The 16827-nt window shown below is 41.8% G+C and overlaps 1 protein-coding gene across 1 annotated transcript in view; it reads right to left on the bottom strand.

Moving 5' to 3' along the window:
• CCN6 (cellular communication network factor 6) overlaps positions 1 to 16827 on the bottom strand; it is a 158856-nt gene that overhangs the window by 71885 nt on the left and 70144 nt on the right. The gene's annotated exons all lie outside the window — the stretch shown is intronic.

Genomic DNA, 16827 nt, shown 5'->3' with positions numbered 1-16827 from the left:
AGGGCATATGAAATCTATTTTTCTAACTTTAAATACAGGTGTTGATAAATATAAAAATTAACTTTCCAACCCGTGACAATGTTCGCAACCTGTGCAAGAGACCACTCGAATCATGGGTAATTAGCAGAGGGCAAGACCCTTGCCCACTGACCACTGCTTGCATATATGCCGACTAGGTGGTGGGGAAGAGATTCAGGTAGGGCAGACCCTGTGTTCAATTCTCTCTGAGCATGGTCCAATATCCTGTCCAGCAGATACCAGTGCACTGGACACAGAATGTGGCTGGGGCACTGGGCACAAAAAGGCAACATGTGCAGACAAAATAATGACACTGGTTAAGGTATGTAACTTACAAATTCTCCAAATTCAATGAACAACGCTAATGTATTTATAGTTGTTTGTGCAGATCAGTGACTAGCTAACATTATAAAAAATATAATTGACAGAAACATCTTTCTGAACATGGTTACCAACCAGTATGCAAAAATCATTCGAAATTCATAGTTATGGGAAGCAGTACCACCAACCACATCCCCACGACATTACACATGACATCACAGATGGTATCATAAATTACCTCATTGGTTTAGTCACTGTTGATGTCAAATTTGACCTGGTAGATGACATCACAGAAACCACTGTGGGTACACTTTTCCACAGCTGTTAACCCGATGTAGAGAATTAGATTATTTTCCTATATATAGCCCTTGAGAGGATAGGTGGACATTGACACATCATGCAACTAACTTTTATGGCTAGAAGGCTATCAATTACTTGAGTATTGAACCGCACCGGCCTTTGTTCTCTCCATATTTTCTACAAGGGCGTCTTGATGCTAAGAGTGGTAATGCTGCGGCTTTACTGCTGCATTTAATTTTGAAAAAATACATACATCTTAAAGTTGAGCTATGCCAGTCACTTCTGTATTCTTATCTATTGAAGGGAGGGATACCAACGCTCTCCATGCACCATTTATTCGCAATAAAATCTATAGCTGTCCATCTGTTTGGTGCAGTTCCAATCATTCTTCTCTATATTTTCACTCTGATTTTATGATAATGTTGCAAACTTTAGTCTCTAAGCAATCTACATAAGGCATCTCTTCAATGGAATTGCAACCGTTCCTTTCCTTCTGTGCTGATAAGAAGCTGCTAATGGGTTTTTTCATTGCATGTGATCTCACCTGTGAAGTCATCAATAATGGATGGTGTAATTTCATGGATGATGATCTAACACTGGTATATGTAAAGTACATGTTCACCCCTTGTATGTGTGTGCATGTCTTTGGATGTGTGTGTGTTTTATGAACTCGACTACTGGCAACAGATCAAAACATTGGTCATTCTGTAACAAGTAGGGTGAGTGTGGACAAATTACGATGAGGATTGATAATAGTGATTGATAGCTTTCTACCACTGACCCCCAAATCTTCCCTGCAGTTCAGAAATGACAAAGAGGCTCATGGAAGGAGAAACCCAAAACTTGGCTACTCATAAGCTCCAAAGCAAGTAATCCCTGATGTATCCTGCTGCTTACTGCATCACAGTTGATAGCGTCACCGCACTTGGTGCATTGATCATCACCAACAACAAAAAACACACAGGCTGCCAGAAAAGCTTTTTTTTGCAACTATAGGTGAGGGTCTCTGAAGGATATCTCTCTTGTGCAAGGTCCAGAGGGATTCCCAGGCCTGGGAGCTTTGATCTGACCTCCCAGTCAACAGCGCCCAATTGGTTGCGTTGTTGACAGAGAGGTGCAAAGCACCCAAAGTGTTAATGAAAAGCGCCTTACAGGAAAGGTTGTCCTTCAAAGCTGGCCACTAATTTTGCCCCCTTTGCTTGAGGAAGACGTTTGTGAGTTGTGCAGTAATATCTACAGGATTTGCAAAGCCACACTTATCTCTGGAGGAAGTAAGCACCCTACGTACAAAGTATTTATTTGGTCATTCATTGTGAAATGGGGGTCTTCACAGGCATTGCAACTTTTTTGCATCACTTACATTGTGACATTTTTACCAATCCGGTTTGTTATATAATATATTAATGATCACAAACTCACCTTATTTAAAATGTGCCAGGACATACACCGGGTTGGTTCTAAACTAATTTCAACCCATTTGTGCGTAGATGATGCCGTTTTGAAGGCCTGCATTACTGATGGCTTTAACCTTTTAAAGGCGTTACATCATAAATGGATGGGCGAGATTTGAGCAAAAACGATTAAAATGTTATGTCCTGGTATTAGGGTCTAATTTTACTAAGACCTACTCCTTTCTAATTAATAATCATATTTTCTGGAAGGTCAAAGCCTTCTCTTTCTTAGGGATCATCTTTGATAACAGTACCTGCTGGTCCCCCCCACCTGTCCTCAAGAAGGTCTTTAATATACCTCCAGGCTTATGTTTTTAACTTTGCATCCAGAGTGGGTTGCAAATCTCTCCCACATATGGGTTCATTATGCAATATGAAGTGTGATTTTTCTGTGTATTACTGTATAGGTGTTTGGAGCTTTTCTGATACCTGAGTTTTACAGGTCAAGTAAAACAGATTTTGTAGACGGTAACTAGCACTCCCACAGAGTAGTCTGCATTAGTCATGCCATCAAGAATTGTGTGTTTCCTACTTGCAGGATAGAATGCCGCTTGCCCCGCTCCTGTAGTGATTGCCTGGTCTCGTCCTCGTGTAGACCTAAACAGAGGGGTAATCGAGGACTGCTAGGATTTCCATCCTAACTCTAAATGGCTAGTATGTTACATAAAATCACGTTGTCAAGAGCTGGGCAGTTCCAATCATTTTGCTAGTCCTGAGACTATAACTGAATCAGATGAAAAATGAGCTAAGAACACTTTTTATCAAATAAGAACTACCAATAGATAGACCTTTATACTCTTAAAACTACTATAAGATGCTTGGTTTTGAACATAACACAGGAATCCATTTGGGCAAAAAAAAAAACTAAGTTTGGAGCTTTAACTGCTAAAGCCTGTGACGCTTTTAAAAGGATTTGCTGAGTCAGAAGAAGATTGTGACTTTAAAGACGTAGAAAAATAACCTTGTGCATGTGTGGAAAATGAGTTCTGACTGTCACACATTTGAAGTTCTTTGGAACAGTGAGTTCAGGTGATCAGTCCCGCTAAGTGACCTTCCACTGACGTCATATTCTGTGTGTGGACACATTAAAAAGAGCATTCTACTTGATCATAAGATGAGTAATTTCTTTTGGATCTTGCATATGTAAAAAAGATCTGTGTGAATTTGGTTGGGAATATATTTATGGGGTGCTGAAACCTACGAAATTTCTAAATCCTCTACCCACATAACTTACATGAACATGCACTTGCAAAACCTTTGCTACAAAAAGATGGCCCTGTTGATATGCTCTTCTCAAATGTTCATCATTCTGCAAATGTACCACAAGCAATTTCCGAAACTAATAAAGTGAACTTTGAAAATGTGTCTAAAAAAACAGCTATATTAACCCGTTTCGTGCACGCGTCGGCCAACAGGACATGCGTCACGGTTAAGGAGTGAAACATTATTTTTTTTCATATTCAGTTCATAAACATTGTTTGGTGCATACATTAAAAGATGAATAATCATTATTATTTTTTTTATTTCTACACATGTCTCTTCTTCCTACAATATAGCCGCCATTTTGGAAAATGAACAAAGGGTTGCTCTGAGGGGTTATTTTCTGTTTCATTAAGACTACCTGAAACCCAAAAGCTATGTTTTGACACCAAAATGAACTATATAGGTCTCATGGTTCCTAAAAATATTACATCACTGCAACACATTCACCATTTTTAAATATGCTTCATCCAGAAAAGTCCAGTCCAGATTAGCAATGTCTTGCCAAGCTAGATTGCTTCTCTAATAATACAAAAACACAAATCAAAAATAAAAATCTCTGGACAACAATGTGTTTTACGGAGATATATCAGGGGGCCAGGACTATATTACAAAGTCAGGGAAGCATGCCAAAGAAGAAGGAGGTACCAGCAAACACAAAGTTGCTGCCACAATATGAAATCTCTCACTTCTGAAACACTGTTGCTCAACAGAGAGAGAGAGAGAGGGAGAGAGAGAGAGAGAGAGAGAGAGAGAGAGAGAGAGAGAGAAAGAGACAGAGACTCTCACTGTGCTACTCTGTATCAATATTTATTTTTCAGCGAGGTCGACAGAGCAATCAAGTTTGTTGGAGCTCTGGACCAAGTGTCTGTGGCAAAAATACAATTTTAATCGTCTTTGGAACTTCCTTTTCATGACACTGGGAGACATCACCCTTTAATTTGCAATCAAGACAGGGACTCAACCAATGTCTTTACATATAGTCTGTGACAAGCCTTGAGATCAGCCTAATTTTTTTCTTCTGCTATAATGACATTTTGATTAGAGTGTTGCTGAAACAGATCTCATTCTAGATATTTCAGGATTCACCAGTGATCCAAATAATGTGGTTCTAGAAAAAGCAATGAGTATAATTTTGGGCTGTGCATGTAATTTAAGGCCAGTAATCCTTACAAGGTCCTTAGCATATGCAGCTAAATAAGCAACATCTGTAGCAGAAATATTTATTTTGTGCATAGTCCGCAAACTTTATATTCTTTCACAGGCCATCTCTGTTTTACTGGCTTTTGTCTGAGGCTTTGCCATTTGTTGAACAGATTTACAAAGGTTCTTTTACTGCTCCTGTTGAAGTGCCTGTAGAGCTACAAATATTTCCCCTGTTTTGGCCATATGTTTTGGATTCAGGCCCAAATCTCTGTACTGGGGTGAACGTATGACATTGTGCAGCACTCTGTCCATCAATTATTCTTTCTGTACTTGTCACCCCGAGTGGTACGGGTATGCCTAGACGTGGCTCCTGTGCTCTACTGCCACTGGAGTCAAGCTAGCCTGGCTGATGAGGGGTGAAACCCTGAAACCAGTCCTAGGATGCTTGTTTCCAGTCCAGGCAGGATCTGGCCTGGCAGTTCGGGCTGAACTTTTCCCATGGTGAACTGGGTCAAGACTGATTTGCATATGGCTGACTCTAAACTGGAATGGCATGGGGAGCAAAATAAAACATGGATTTAGGCACAGATCTTGGTACAGGGGTGAATGTTTGATATTGTTCAGCATTCTGTCCATCAATTGTTCTTTTTGCACTTCTCTCTGCCTTCTGTCTGTGTCCAGCAGAGTGGAGGACTTTGGGAGGGACGTGCCGAAACAAAAGCGAGGAGGCCGTATCGGTGTAATACTGGGGCTTTTTATTGTCAAAGGTGGATTAAAGGTGTACACAAGTGTTCTCTCAAAACAAACAAAACATTAGGAGTTCTTCTCCAAATAGGTCTTGACAAAAAGGTTGTAGTTCTTGCGATTAGTTCTCTTTCTGGTTTCTTTCAGGTGTTCTGGTATTCTGGAGGGGGTCCCGGGAGGCTTGCAGAGGTAGTAGAGCAATAAAAAAAAGTTTGGTTGTAGTGGATTCGGTGGTACACCTTTTTTCCACACCCAGGTGGGAGAATCATGCAGCGGTAAGAAAAATGAAAAGAAACATATAGGTGATATTATGAGGGTCTTTTATTGAGTGCCCAGTGGCTAGATTTCTGACTAACCAATTTTGGGAGTCTTTTAGCTGCACTTCCATTGCGACTAATGGAGAGGGTGTAGGAAAAGAAAAGGGAGAAAAAAAACATTGTGATGGGAGGTAGCAAGAGGTTGTGTCTTGCAAAGAACCATGATACCCGAAGAAAAGAAAGAGGGGAAATAAGAATTATCACAACAGTGGGATAGCAATGGCTTGGCCCCTCAGTCCACCACCTGACCTTCACCCTCTTCGGTCTTCCATACCACCTCTTGCAGCAACTCTCCAGAGTTGCAGCAGCTCTTGGGCTTTCTCCGGTGACCACCACTCCTCGCTCCACTCGTCTGAGGTTTCCCCGGCTCCGGGGTCTTCTGTATTTGCATCCTCTCCTGCGGCGCCTTCCTTGTTGATGTCTCTCCCTGTCATTCCTTCCTCCAAGGCTCCTTTCTTCCCCGCCTCCTTCTCGATTGAGTCCTTCTTTATTTTTTTCTTTTATTCTTCAGTGGCAGTGGGTTGGGCCTTTTGTCGCACACACCGCTCCTTGATTGGCCCATTTGTTGTGACGATGCTAACCCATCCTGCGAAGGTGAAATAAAGTCCACTTTTAATGTTTGCTTGCTTTTCCAGCCCCCGATGTCGTCAGCTGTGTCCAGGAAGAAGAGAGACCACGGGGTGAAACGGGAGGTAAGTTGAGTTTTAGGGGGGGGTTCGGGGCACTTCCTCACAAGGATGTTGAGGAATCTCCTACATTTCTTTGTCAATTTTAATGAATGAGTTCAAGCATTCTTTGACAATTAGAGTTGGTCATGATCTAGAGCATGTACCAATCTTCTGCTTAGATTAGTTTGAGAAAGAAGGAGTCTAAAACATTTCTATCACAAGCAAAACGAAGACCAGCACTGTAGGAATATGATCTCAAGAATGTTCATGAGACTTTAGCTTTTCTGTGGCTACTCGGTATCTGTATGTAGCAGTCACATATTTGAAGATGATAAGTTAATTAGGTCTTGATATCCGAATGGTAATTAAAGACAGGTTACATGCAGATCTTAATTGAAGTTAGGGTTTATTAAGCAGCATAACCCTGTGACACCTAAGGCCAAGCACCACACAGAAACTGCCACTAAAACATTCTAAATACAACTTGAATGTTACACCATTAACAGAATTCTTATACGTAGCTAACATTCCATAGCAACCATCAATACCATTACTAAATATATAACACATCCCCTTCTTTCCCAAGAACACAACAATTACAACTCACTTTTACATAGACACAAAACACCGATGTAAATGGAAAAAGGGGACCACCCTATCGAAAATGAAAAACAAACAAACTACACAAACCACATACAAGATTCTCCATCAAATACCAACACGCTGTTAAGAAACATGAGTGGCATGCCACATGACTAAATCAGTTACACACAAAATCTCCCAGCCACCCCAGCTGTCAGCAAGCACTCACCACGCATCTAACATAAAACCCATGGCCATGCGCAGAAGAAATAAAGTCACCAACAGCAGCATCAGGACTCACATTACTACTTCTCTCACCTCCATTTCTTACCTGAAATTCACAGGTACTCATCAACAACCAACCACTACATTTCCCTTCCTTTTCGCCATGACTGGGACTCAAACCATTCCTCTGAAACGCCACTCTTCTCAAATTACAGGTTTTACTATTTTTCAGCTTCACCCAATTATCATTTACTTTTCTCACCTTTTACATGACTTTAAATTTGGACAAGCTATGTACCATACCACCTGGTTTCACATTTACCCTATCCCCCACATTGATGAATCTCTTTGCAGGAACCTGTGCTTCCTTCACATTCCTTGCACACACATTCAAATCTCACACCCAAGAAGGAACCAATTTTGTACCTGGTTGTCATCCTCTCATCATCTCAAAAAGCGACTTCCCCATTTTCACATTTACAGTAGTCCGATGGCCCCAAATCATATCCTTAACAGCATCCTGAATGATCAAACCCGCATTGCAAGCCAATTCCAAAGTTCCTTCCACTAATCTATTAACCCTCTCCACCTAACCATTTCCTTGAGGATTACAGAAAGAGCTACACAAATGTTTCCCACCAATACCATTCAGAAACTCGTTCATTTCCATCAACGTCAATTGGGTCCCATTATCAGTTACCAATAAAGCTGGAATACCTTCTCTCCTGAAAACTTCACGCAGCATTGCAATAGTAGACCTAGTGGTAACATTCCTTAATTAATAAAACTTCAGCCCCCCTAGACTTTGCATCCACAATGACAGCAGCATACCTTTCATATTCAGATAACTAACTAAACTTTAAAAACACTTTTTTTGCCAACCAAACTGGCCTCACACACATGTTGCTTGTCGTTTATGGCTCCCAAACGTAACTTTAATTGTTTTTCAGAATTACCACAAATGTCACATTCCTACACACACTTTTTCACCTGTCCATCCAGTGATGGCCACCAAAAGTTTTCTTTCAGTCTCTTAAGAGTCAGCACTTATCCTATATGACCTTCATGCACCAAGTAAATCAACTTAGACCTTACCTCAAATGGAGATACAAACCTGTCACCCCTCATCACCACTTTGTTTCTACACAAAGGTAAGGCAACTACTTTGTAAAATGGTCTCACACCTTCTGGTAGGATACTTTCACGCCTGACTCCCCTTTCATTAAAGTAACTACATCCTTCAGTGAATTGTGTTCATCCATCCCCACCATTCAAACTTTATATGGAACAATACCTTTTAAACCTTCTGTAACATCCAATACACTGGCAACCATTTCCTCTGTTTCTAAGTCACATTACTCTGCTGCCCTATCCGGCATATAGGACAAACAATCTGACACTTTGTTCTTCTACCCTGGGACATATTACACAATGCAATCGTACTCTTGAAATTTCACTGCCAGTTTCACCGAACGCCTGGAACACTTTTGTGGACCTGAAGGCTCAAAGACTCTGAGCAAAGATTTGTGGTCAGTTCTCAAAATCACCTGGGTTCCCTAAATTCATTTGTGAAAATAGTTTATGGTCTATGTACATCTTTTATTGGTTGCATAGTTACTTAAAACCATTGCAATACAAAGCTTTTAAAATGAGCAGTCTAAAAAGATAGAAAAATTTAAATTGCCTCTCTATACAAAGGAGGAAGGAATATATCAAGTCGCAAATTTTCCTTCCTAAAAAAGTCATAAAATCACATGATTTAGTTAGCAATAAATGTGTATGAAAAGTAACCACCTAGGCAATTATATTGTCTTGTCTGTACAATGACACCTTAGAGAGGGAACACATTAACAACTAAAGTGACACATAAAAAAACCCAGGTTCTGGTTGTTTATTGACCAGATAACATTTAAAACCACGTGTATTATAAAAATACTTGTTTCCATATAATATATATAGAGATCAAATCATACAATAATAATCAAACAAGATCACAAAGTTTATACAATTAAAAAAAACACATAGCAAGTGGCACTCTTTCTAGTTTTGGACAACCCAAACATTAGCTTCATGTCTTGATAAATTCATACAAATTGGAAGGCCCAGACTGTCATCTAAATACAAGAGATATATATAAAAGACGTTCATTGGTGACAAGCGACATTTCCTCCATCAACTATATGAGGGTGCTTCACTTATTCGTCAGTGCCTAGGCTGTGTTCTATCAACGTATGAAAATTAACAGCTCGCCACTGTTGAGATTTAAGATACTAGAAAGAGTCTACTATTAAACTAGTATAATTTAATTATCATACGTTGGGAAGAATATTTTGACACTAATTTATCAAACTAATGAAAGTTTACCAAAGCAATACGTGGTAATTCCTGAAGAAGGCGCTGGTCGCCGAAACACGCGTCAAATTTGAATTAACTGTTGTGCCACTTGCTATGTGTTTTTTTTAATTGTATAAACTTTGTGATCTTGTTTGATTATTATTGTATGATTTGATCTCTATATATATTATATGGAAACAAGTCTTTTTACAATATATGTGGTTTTAAATGTAATCTTGTCAATAAACAACCAGAACCTGAGTTTTTTATGTGTCACTTTAGTTGTTAATGTGTTCCCTCTCTTAGGTGTCATTGTACCGACAAGACAATATAATTGCCTAGGTGGTTTCTTTTCATACATGTTTGTCCCTGACCTAGGAATTTAAGATATATTGGATTCAGGGGGTCCTTGTTATATACACTGTTAGCAATAAATAACATAGATCCATAAAGAGAGAAAAACTAACTAAGAGCAGTTAAAAACATGTTTTAGTCAAATTCTTGCCCTCAACCTTCTGGTTGAATAAGAATACTGTTCTACTGAACATCTAGGACTACCGAATTTTACTTAAAATACGGATAACAGCATGTCAAAATGTTTTCTTTTCTAATGCGATACTGAGCTTCACAAGTGAAAAAGAAATGCATTAAGGCAATTTAGATTCAGCTTTTATCATTTTCATTTCCACTGCCATCATGTACCTCACAAATCTACAGTTCAGCTGGGGATCATAGGGTGCCAAGCAGGCAAGAACTGCCTGTCTCCGTGAATGGAATCCTCGTACATTAAAATAGGATTTTAGCAGGCGCTTACGTTCTTCCAGCAGATTGTCACAAGAGCACAGCAAGTGCGGCATGTCCTCAGACGCCGAGCCACATAGGCGACAGAGGGTGCCTGCCTGCTCTTTTAACCAGTGTGGGAAATGGCGAATACAAGGTAACAGACCCAACCTGAACTTTAAGAACTTCATTTTTATTGATTTTGAATAACCTAGATCAAAATAGTACTGCGGTGTCCGGGTGGTGTATGAGTTCTGGATCATGCTGACTTATCTTCAATCCATGAAAGATACTTTATTGTTTTCTTGACCAAACTTTTCAATGTTATATGACTTATCGGAGAATCCCAAAGCTGTTGTAAGCCAAGATTCAACAGGCTCCTTTTGAGGTACTTTGCGGCTGGTGAGGCTGGATGTAGTTCTAGCTCTTACCATAGATGGTTATTCAAAGTTCCTTGTTTGCTTTTTCGCGTTTTGTCCCATACTACTATATACGTGCCCTGTCTTACAAGGGACTGTTTCTGGATGCCGAATTCAAGCCTGATTTGGGCCGGTGAAGTGTGTCTGGGCAGACCAAATATTATCCTATACGCAGCTATTACAGTTTTGTCCAGAATCTTAGCATCCCTGCCTCTCAGTATTTCGCTTCCGTAGGTTATTGACGGCAAACGTTTAGCTCTTATTACTTGGTCAGAAGCAGAAGAGATGGACCCGTAATCTTACTATGTAGTGCTTTCAGAGTGATTGCCGAAGCAACGCCCTTGCCCCTGATGCTAGTTTTCTGTACTGTAAACAGGCCACTGTTGTCTATTTCGACACCTAGATACTTATATACCTGTGTATTCTCAATGCGAGTTTTCTCCCAGAACCAACTGTGTGACTTAGTACATTTATTGCTAATTGTCATTGTCTTTGTTTTTTCTAAATTAATTGTCAATTCATTTAGGTCCGAATATCCCTGTGTTACTTCTACGAGTTGTTGAAGTCCAACTTTTGTGTGGCTAATTAACACTATGTCGTCCGCGTAGAGGAGACACAGTAATTGAAGCCTTCCTAGTTTGGGTGGATGAGAATTACAGCTATTTAAAATAGCAATTAAATCCCCTAAGAATAAGTTAAAAAGAGTGGGAGCCAAAACGCAGCCCTGTTTGAGACCCTTGTTGGTTTCTAAGCGTCTTGATAGGAGTGAGCAATCTCCCAACTTTATCTGAACCCATGTCTCCATATGTAGGTTGATCAACAGGTCTAACAGTGGTGCTGGTATCCCCCATCTTTTTAATTTGGCCCATAGCATGTTTCGGTTAATATGGTTAAAGGCAGCCTTGTAATCAATAAAACAGAAATGAATCGGCATTTTGACTGTTTTAGCCTTATCTATTAGCAAACCCATTGCTAGGATATTGGAAGTTGTTCCCACCGATTTAGCAAAAACGGTATGGTTAACCGGAATTAATGATCTCTCCGTGGCCCAGTCCTGCAGATCTTCCAAGAGAGTTCCAGCGAAATATTTGGCCTCATTGTCCAGAAGAGCAATTAATCGGTAATTTTGGGGGGGAGACTTGTCCCCAGATTTAAATATGGGTGAAATAATTGAGCCCTTCCAAGAGCTAGGTAATATATTGAAGTGCCTTATATTCAGAAATAATGGCTCAAGCGCAACAGCCCATTCTTTTGCCTCCTGTTTGTAAACGATGGGTGGTATTCCGTTCGGGCCTGGTGCCCCATCTTTTCTTCCCTTTTTGATTTGTCAGCTGATTTGTTTTTGTAGAATTGACACTCCTTTGTTTGCCGATAGTACAAGGTTTTCCTCATTACCTAAGCTCATTCGCAGTAACTGTTGGTTGTTTTCAACAGAATATTTTTCCACATTAACAGTTTCTGACTTTAAGTAAGAGTATTTTTCTTGATTAAAGTGGTTTCTAAGGTAAGTTGCCCAGATTTCTTCGGTGATGTTGGAAGAAATTCCTTCACGCATAGGTTTTAAGAAAAGGTTCATAGTTTTGCAGAATCTTGCGGCATCGTTTCCTTTGCAATCTGCGTGCAGTTTAGCCCACATATTATCCTCCACAAGTCTATTGGCTTCCCATTTTGTTTTTTACAAAAATACTTTAGATTCCTTTAGCAAAGTGTGTTTTACAATATCTATGGGGCTGTGCCGTAGTTGTCTCATTGTTTGGTAAATTATTCTTTTTATTTCCTTAATCTTCTCTTTATGTTTTCGTGTGAAGATTTTCATGCTACTGTTGTTCAATTGGCCGTGTTGCTTACATCTTGTAGAGTAGTTTGCCATACTTGCTGTAAAATATTCCCATTTCTCAATTTCATTTGAGCCTACTCTAGTAAGGTCTATGTAGCAACTAGTGGCCATCAGTCGATGGCAGAATAGTTTTTCTCCACTCCTGTCAAAGAGCGAGAAGCAAAAGCAACTATTTTCTCAGAAGCACAATGTACCTGAGATAGTACAGCTGCAATCTCCACTCCACTGGCATCCACCATCAGTATAGTTCTAAGACCAACCTGAAATAGGACTAGAACTCCTGCATTGGCAATGTTATTTTTTAACTCAAGAAAAGCTGTCTGTTGAGCTTCCCCAAAAATGAATTTGTTCCCTCCCATAATAATATTCTCAAAGCTTTTTATTTATCTACAAATTCTTGCACAAATAATGAGAAATATTCCAGCAGTCCCACGAACAGACGTAGTTTATCTCTGTCATCTGCTATATCAGCATTCACAATAACACTCACTAGGTTCAATTTGGGCATATCTCCATCTCCTGAGATGCGATATCCCGAATACTCAACCTCCTGTAACAAAAAATGTATATTTTTCTTTACATCATCCCCAAATTTGCAATAGGCAGTAAGACCTCAGGCAAAGCTTCATTGCACGCAGAAACGGTGTCCTCAAAGATCAATATGTTGTCTTGGAAAAGAACAACATTTTTTACACCTGCTAAATTATTTGCCATTACATTTTGGAAGATGCTTGCAACATATGACAAACAAGGCAGCTACCGATTTTATTAAAACATACCTTCAGACATGATAAATGCGGGCAGGTGTCTCAAATCTAGATGTAGCATGATCTAACGGGAGCCACTCCTCTAATCCAGTTTTGAGAAATACCTGCAGACAGTAACAATATTATCTCATTAACGTTACTAAGGGGAAAATAGCCTGTGATCATATTCCTATTCAGGCTGTGTCAGTCCACACAGAAACTTAATGAGCCATCAGCCTTCTTCATGATCACCAGCGGAGAGATCCATTTGGCTGCTTCCACAGCTTCCATCATTGCCATTATTGTCATCAACCAACTGATCCAACGATGGATTTGACCTCTGTTCAGACCACCTTGAGAACCACCCAGTCTATTCTCGAAAAACAACTGCTAAACTTTCAAAATGGCGTGTAGTTCTGCATCTTCTACTATCATCACTTGATTCACAGATCTTGGATTTACAATAATATGCAAATCATATTGGTGCGACCAGCCTAGTATCATGGTCCAGACTCTGCCACATAGAGCTTTCCCACAATTTCTTGAACTTGGAATATAATTGTTGCGAGGATAAAACCTACCACTCCTATGACTGCTCCTTGGTAGCCTTTCAGCATAGCATCAGTTGAATAGAAATCAACATCAGGCCAGCTAACATCAAAAATCTGTTTTGTTATTATGGTAAATAATGATCCTGAGTCCGTCATTAACGACACTTCTTTACTATTGATATTAAATTTAGTGCTTGGACAGATTATCCTCTTTGCCTCACCATCAAGTTCATTGATGTTGCTGGCACCAACCATCAACACTTTGTGTTCTACATCTTCCTTCACCTCATGCACCACAGAAACATGTGATTTGTCCACTACTTTGCACATTCTGGCGAAATATCCTTTTTTACTGCACTTATGGCATTCTTAGACTATATCATAGCAATTTCTTGAATATGCAGATGGCACTGGCTACCCCATCTCTGACACAAAACTGTGACTGTTATCTTGCATAATTTAACACACCCATTGGTCTAGCATTTCCTCCTTTGTTTTTGATGCTCTGAAAACTGAAAACAGGTTTCTTTCCCACAGCGTTAATCTGATCCAAATTATCATGCAAATCAGCCACCTCAGACACATTTTTCATTCAACTACCTTGGCTATAGTTACGGCATCCTTAAGCGAAGGGTTACTCACGGCCCAAAGTTGTTCTTTTATTTTCTTGTACCACTGCACAATTAGTTAGTCTCTTATTAAAACCTCAATCATTTGTCCAAACTGACAACCGTTTCTAAACAGCCAAATCTGTCCTCCTTGCTGCCCCGATAAAGTTGTAACTTCTCATCATTTCCTAACATAACTATCTATGTAACCTTCTTATGCTACTTCCCCTTCCTGCGTGCTCCCAGAGTTACATTTTCCAACCAATAAACTGTAACTGTAAACAGATCTACCAACTATTAACAAAAGGGGTGTCCTACGATGCAGATGGATAACTCCGCCGCAGCAGGCCCCGCCAACACACCTGAAAAGACACATATATGAGGAAGGAAATGAACATCATGCGTCCCCTTCCCTCAAAGCCCTGCAGCCGTATGTGGGTTTTCCAAAACAGTCTGACTTTCAGTGCCCTAGGCGCATGATCTCTTCCTGCCCCCAACCACTCCCAGCTGCGTCTGTGATTGCCACCCACTTGCCTCTCGCGTGCCCAACCTTCTAGCAACTAGCTGCTTACTTCACGCTGCCAACCACGCCCTACCCCCACGAGTTCCCATGAAAATTTTATGGCCGACCACTTGCCTGCCATATTACCCAGACAAACCTTTGCCAGTCACATACAAATAACTAGTTTCAAGAAATTCTGCCCATGCCTGCGCACATGCCTTCCTACCTTCTTGTGTGCCCATTTCCGCGCCCGTCCTATCAAGGCCACTACCTGCGGCACGAGCTTCTAGAAAAGCAATACCCATCCCCCCATTCCTCCAGTGTGGCATCCATCTTTCCGAGCACCCCTCCCTTGAAAGTAGAGTCCCAAGCCTCTTGCCCCCGCTGCGCCCGATGAGATCGTGACATCCCCCTCCCATTCTTCCCGGGTTGCTGTATGGATGCCGTTGAACTGGTCCCCAGTTGTGCGCCACATGCCCAAGTCCCCCTTAGCGCGGCTGACAGGCACCTATGATGGTGAGGCCCAACCTGACCCGCCCCACGCATTGCCCGTCCTCCTGCAGAAAGTCAAGTCTGTCCCCCCCCCTGCACGTAACGTTTAGGTGTCCAAGCAAAACCTGTACCTCCCTGACCGTCAACCTCTTTTTGGCCAGCAACCATCAAGCAACGTCAGCATGTGCCCTTTCTTTGTCCAGCGCCACTCAGACCTCCATCGCCCCCAAAGCCAGGTCAATACCAAGGAAGGACAACACTGTACTGGGACCTTGTGTCTTCTCTGGCGCCAGGGGCACACCCCGGTAGCCCCAGAGCTCCTAAAACTTGCCAGTTGCCGCTGGCAGTCCGCAGAACAGGGCAGTCCCACCAGAAAAAGTCTTCCAGGTAGTGTGTCACTGACTCTTTCACGGTCCACTGGGAGCTTGTGTCTTCTCTGGCACCAGGAGCACACCCCAGTAGCCCCTGAGCTCTTAAAACTTGCCAGTTGCTGCTGGCAGTCCGCAGAACCGGGCTGTCCCACCAGGAAAAAGTCTTCCAGGTAGTGTGTCACTGACTCTTTCACGGGTCGCCATGAGAATCCACTGCAGGAACGTACTGAAGCGCTAAAATACGGCACCGGCCACGCAAACATCCCATTGGCAGCACCTTACCCCCAAATTGGACCCCTCGAACTGTATGCTCCACCACTACTACTCCTCAGGTGTACGGGTACAATCTAAAGGCCGACTTTGAGTCACACTTTACCATGGCAACAAGACATTGCAGACAGCTCAGCCGCTATGAAATCGTTCAGTAACGCCCCTTCTGGCTACGCCCAGTGGTGTATCACCCTGTACTGCCACGTCTCCCCCGTTGGTACCACGCCAAGTGGGGAAATAATCCGGTTCCGCATGGGGCTACCCATGAACGGACGTGCCATACACCCCTCCTGCACGTCGTCTAACACCTCCGCTTGCCCGACTAAGCTGTGCGTTTTTTTCGGACTACAACTTCTCAGCCCACCGTGTGGCCCTCGGACCCTCATAGCGCCGCCGGACACCCTCCTGAAGAAACTCCACCGCAAACGCTTGGCGTCCCAGTTCCGTGGATAGAACGCTAAAATAAATCCAGACAGCTCTGTTTAATGGGCGGACTAGCCTTTGCCCCAGCCGTGCGGTATGCTGTGTGGCCGGGAGAGACTGCTGTTCCTGCCCACCAGCCCTCTATCTCCCCACAGTTAGCCTCCGGCTCCCAGTAGAACCTCACCCTGCAGCTCCTCTTCGTAATGGGACCATGCAACCCCGTACGCCACCTGTGCCCGTCTAATCACGTCTATGTAATTACATAATGAGCAGACCTGGCAGGGTACTTCTCACAGTACCCACTGGTGAAAATCAGAAATGCCGCCGACCCATTTGCAACGTTCATGTCCCCCGCAAGCTCTTGGCAAGCCCCAGCTCCTTTCCCCCATATTTGCACTTCGGATCTTCTCTGTTGTGGCCAACAAATGGTGGGCTCCCAAGGGCTTATTAATCCCCATGTAC

This window comes from Lissotriton helveticus, chromosome 6, assembly GCF_964261635.1.
Source record: "Lissotriton helveticus chromosome 6, aLisHel1.1, whole genome shotgun sequence".
Taxonomy (NCBI): Eukaryota; Metazoa; Chordata; class Amphibia; order Caudata; family Salamandridae; genus Lissotriton; species Lissotriton helveticus.
Note: the sequence above shows the minus strand (reverse complement) of the source record. Positions and strands in the feature narration are given on the sequence as shown.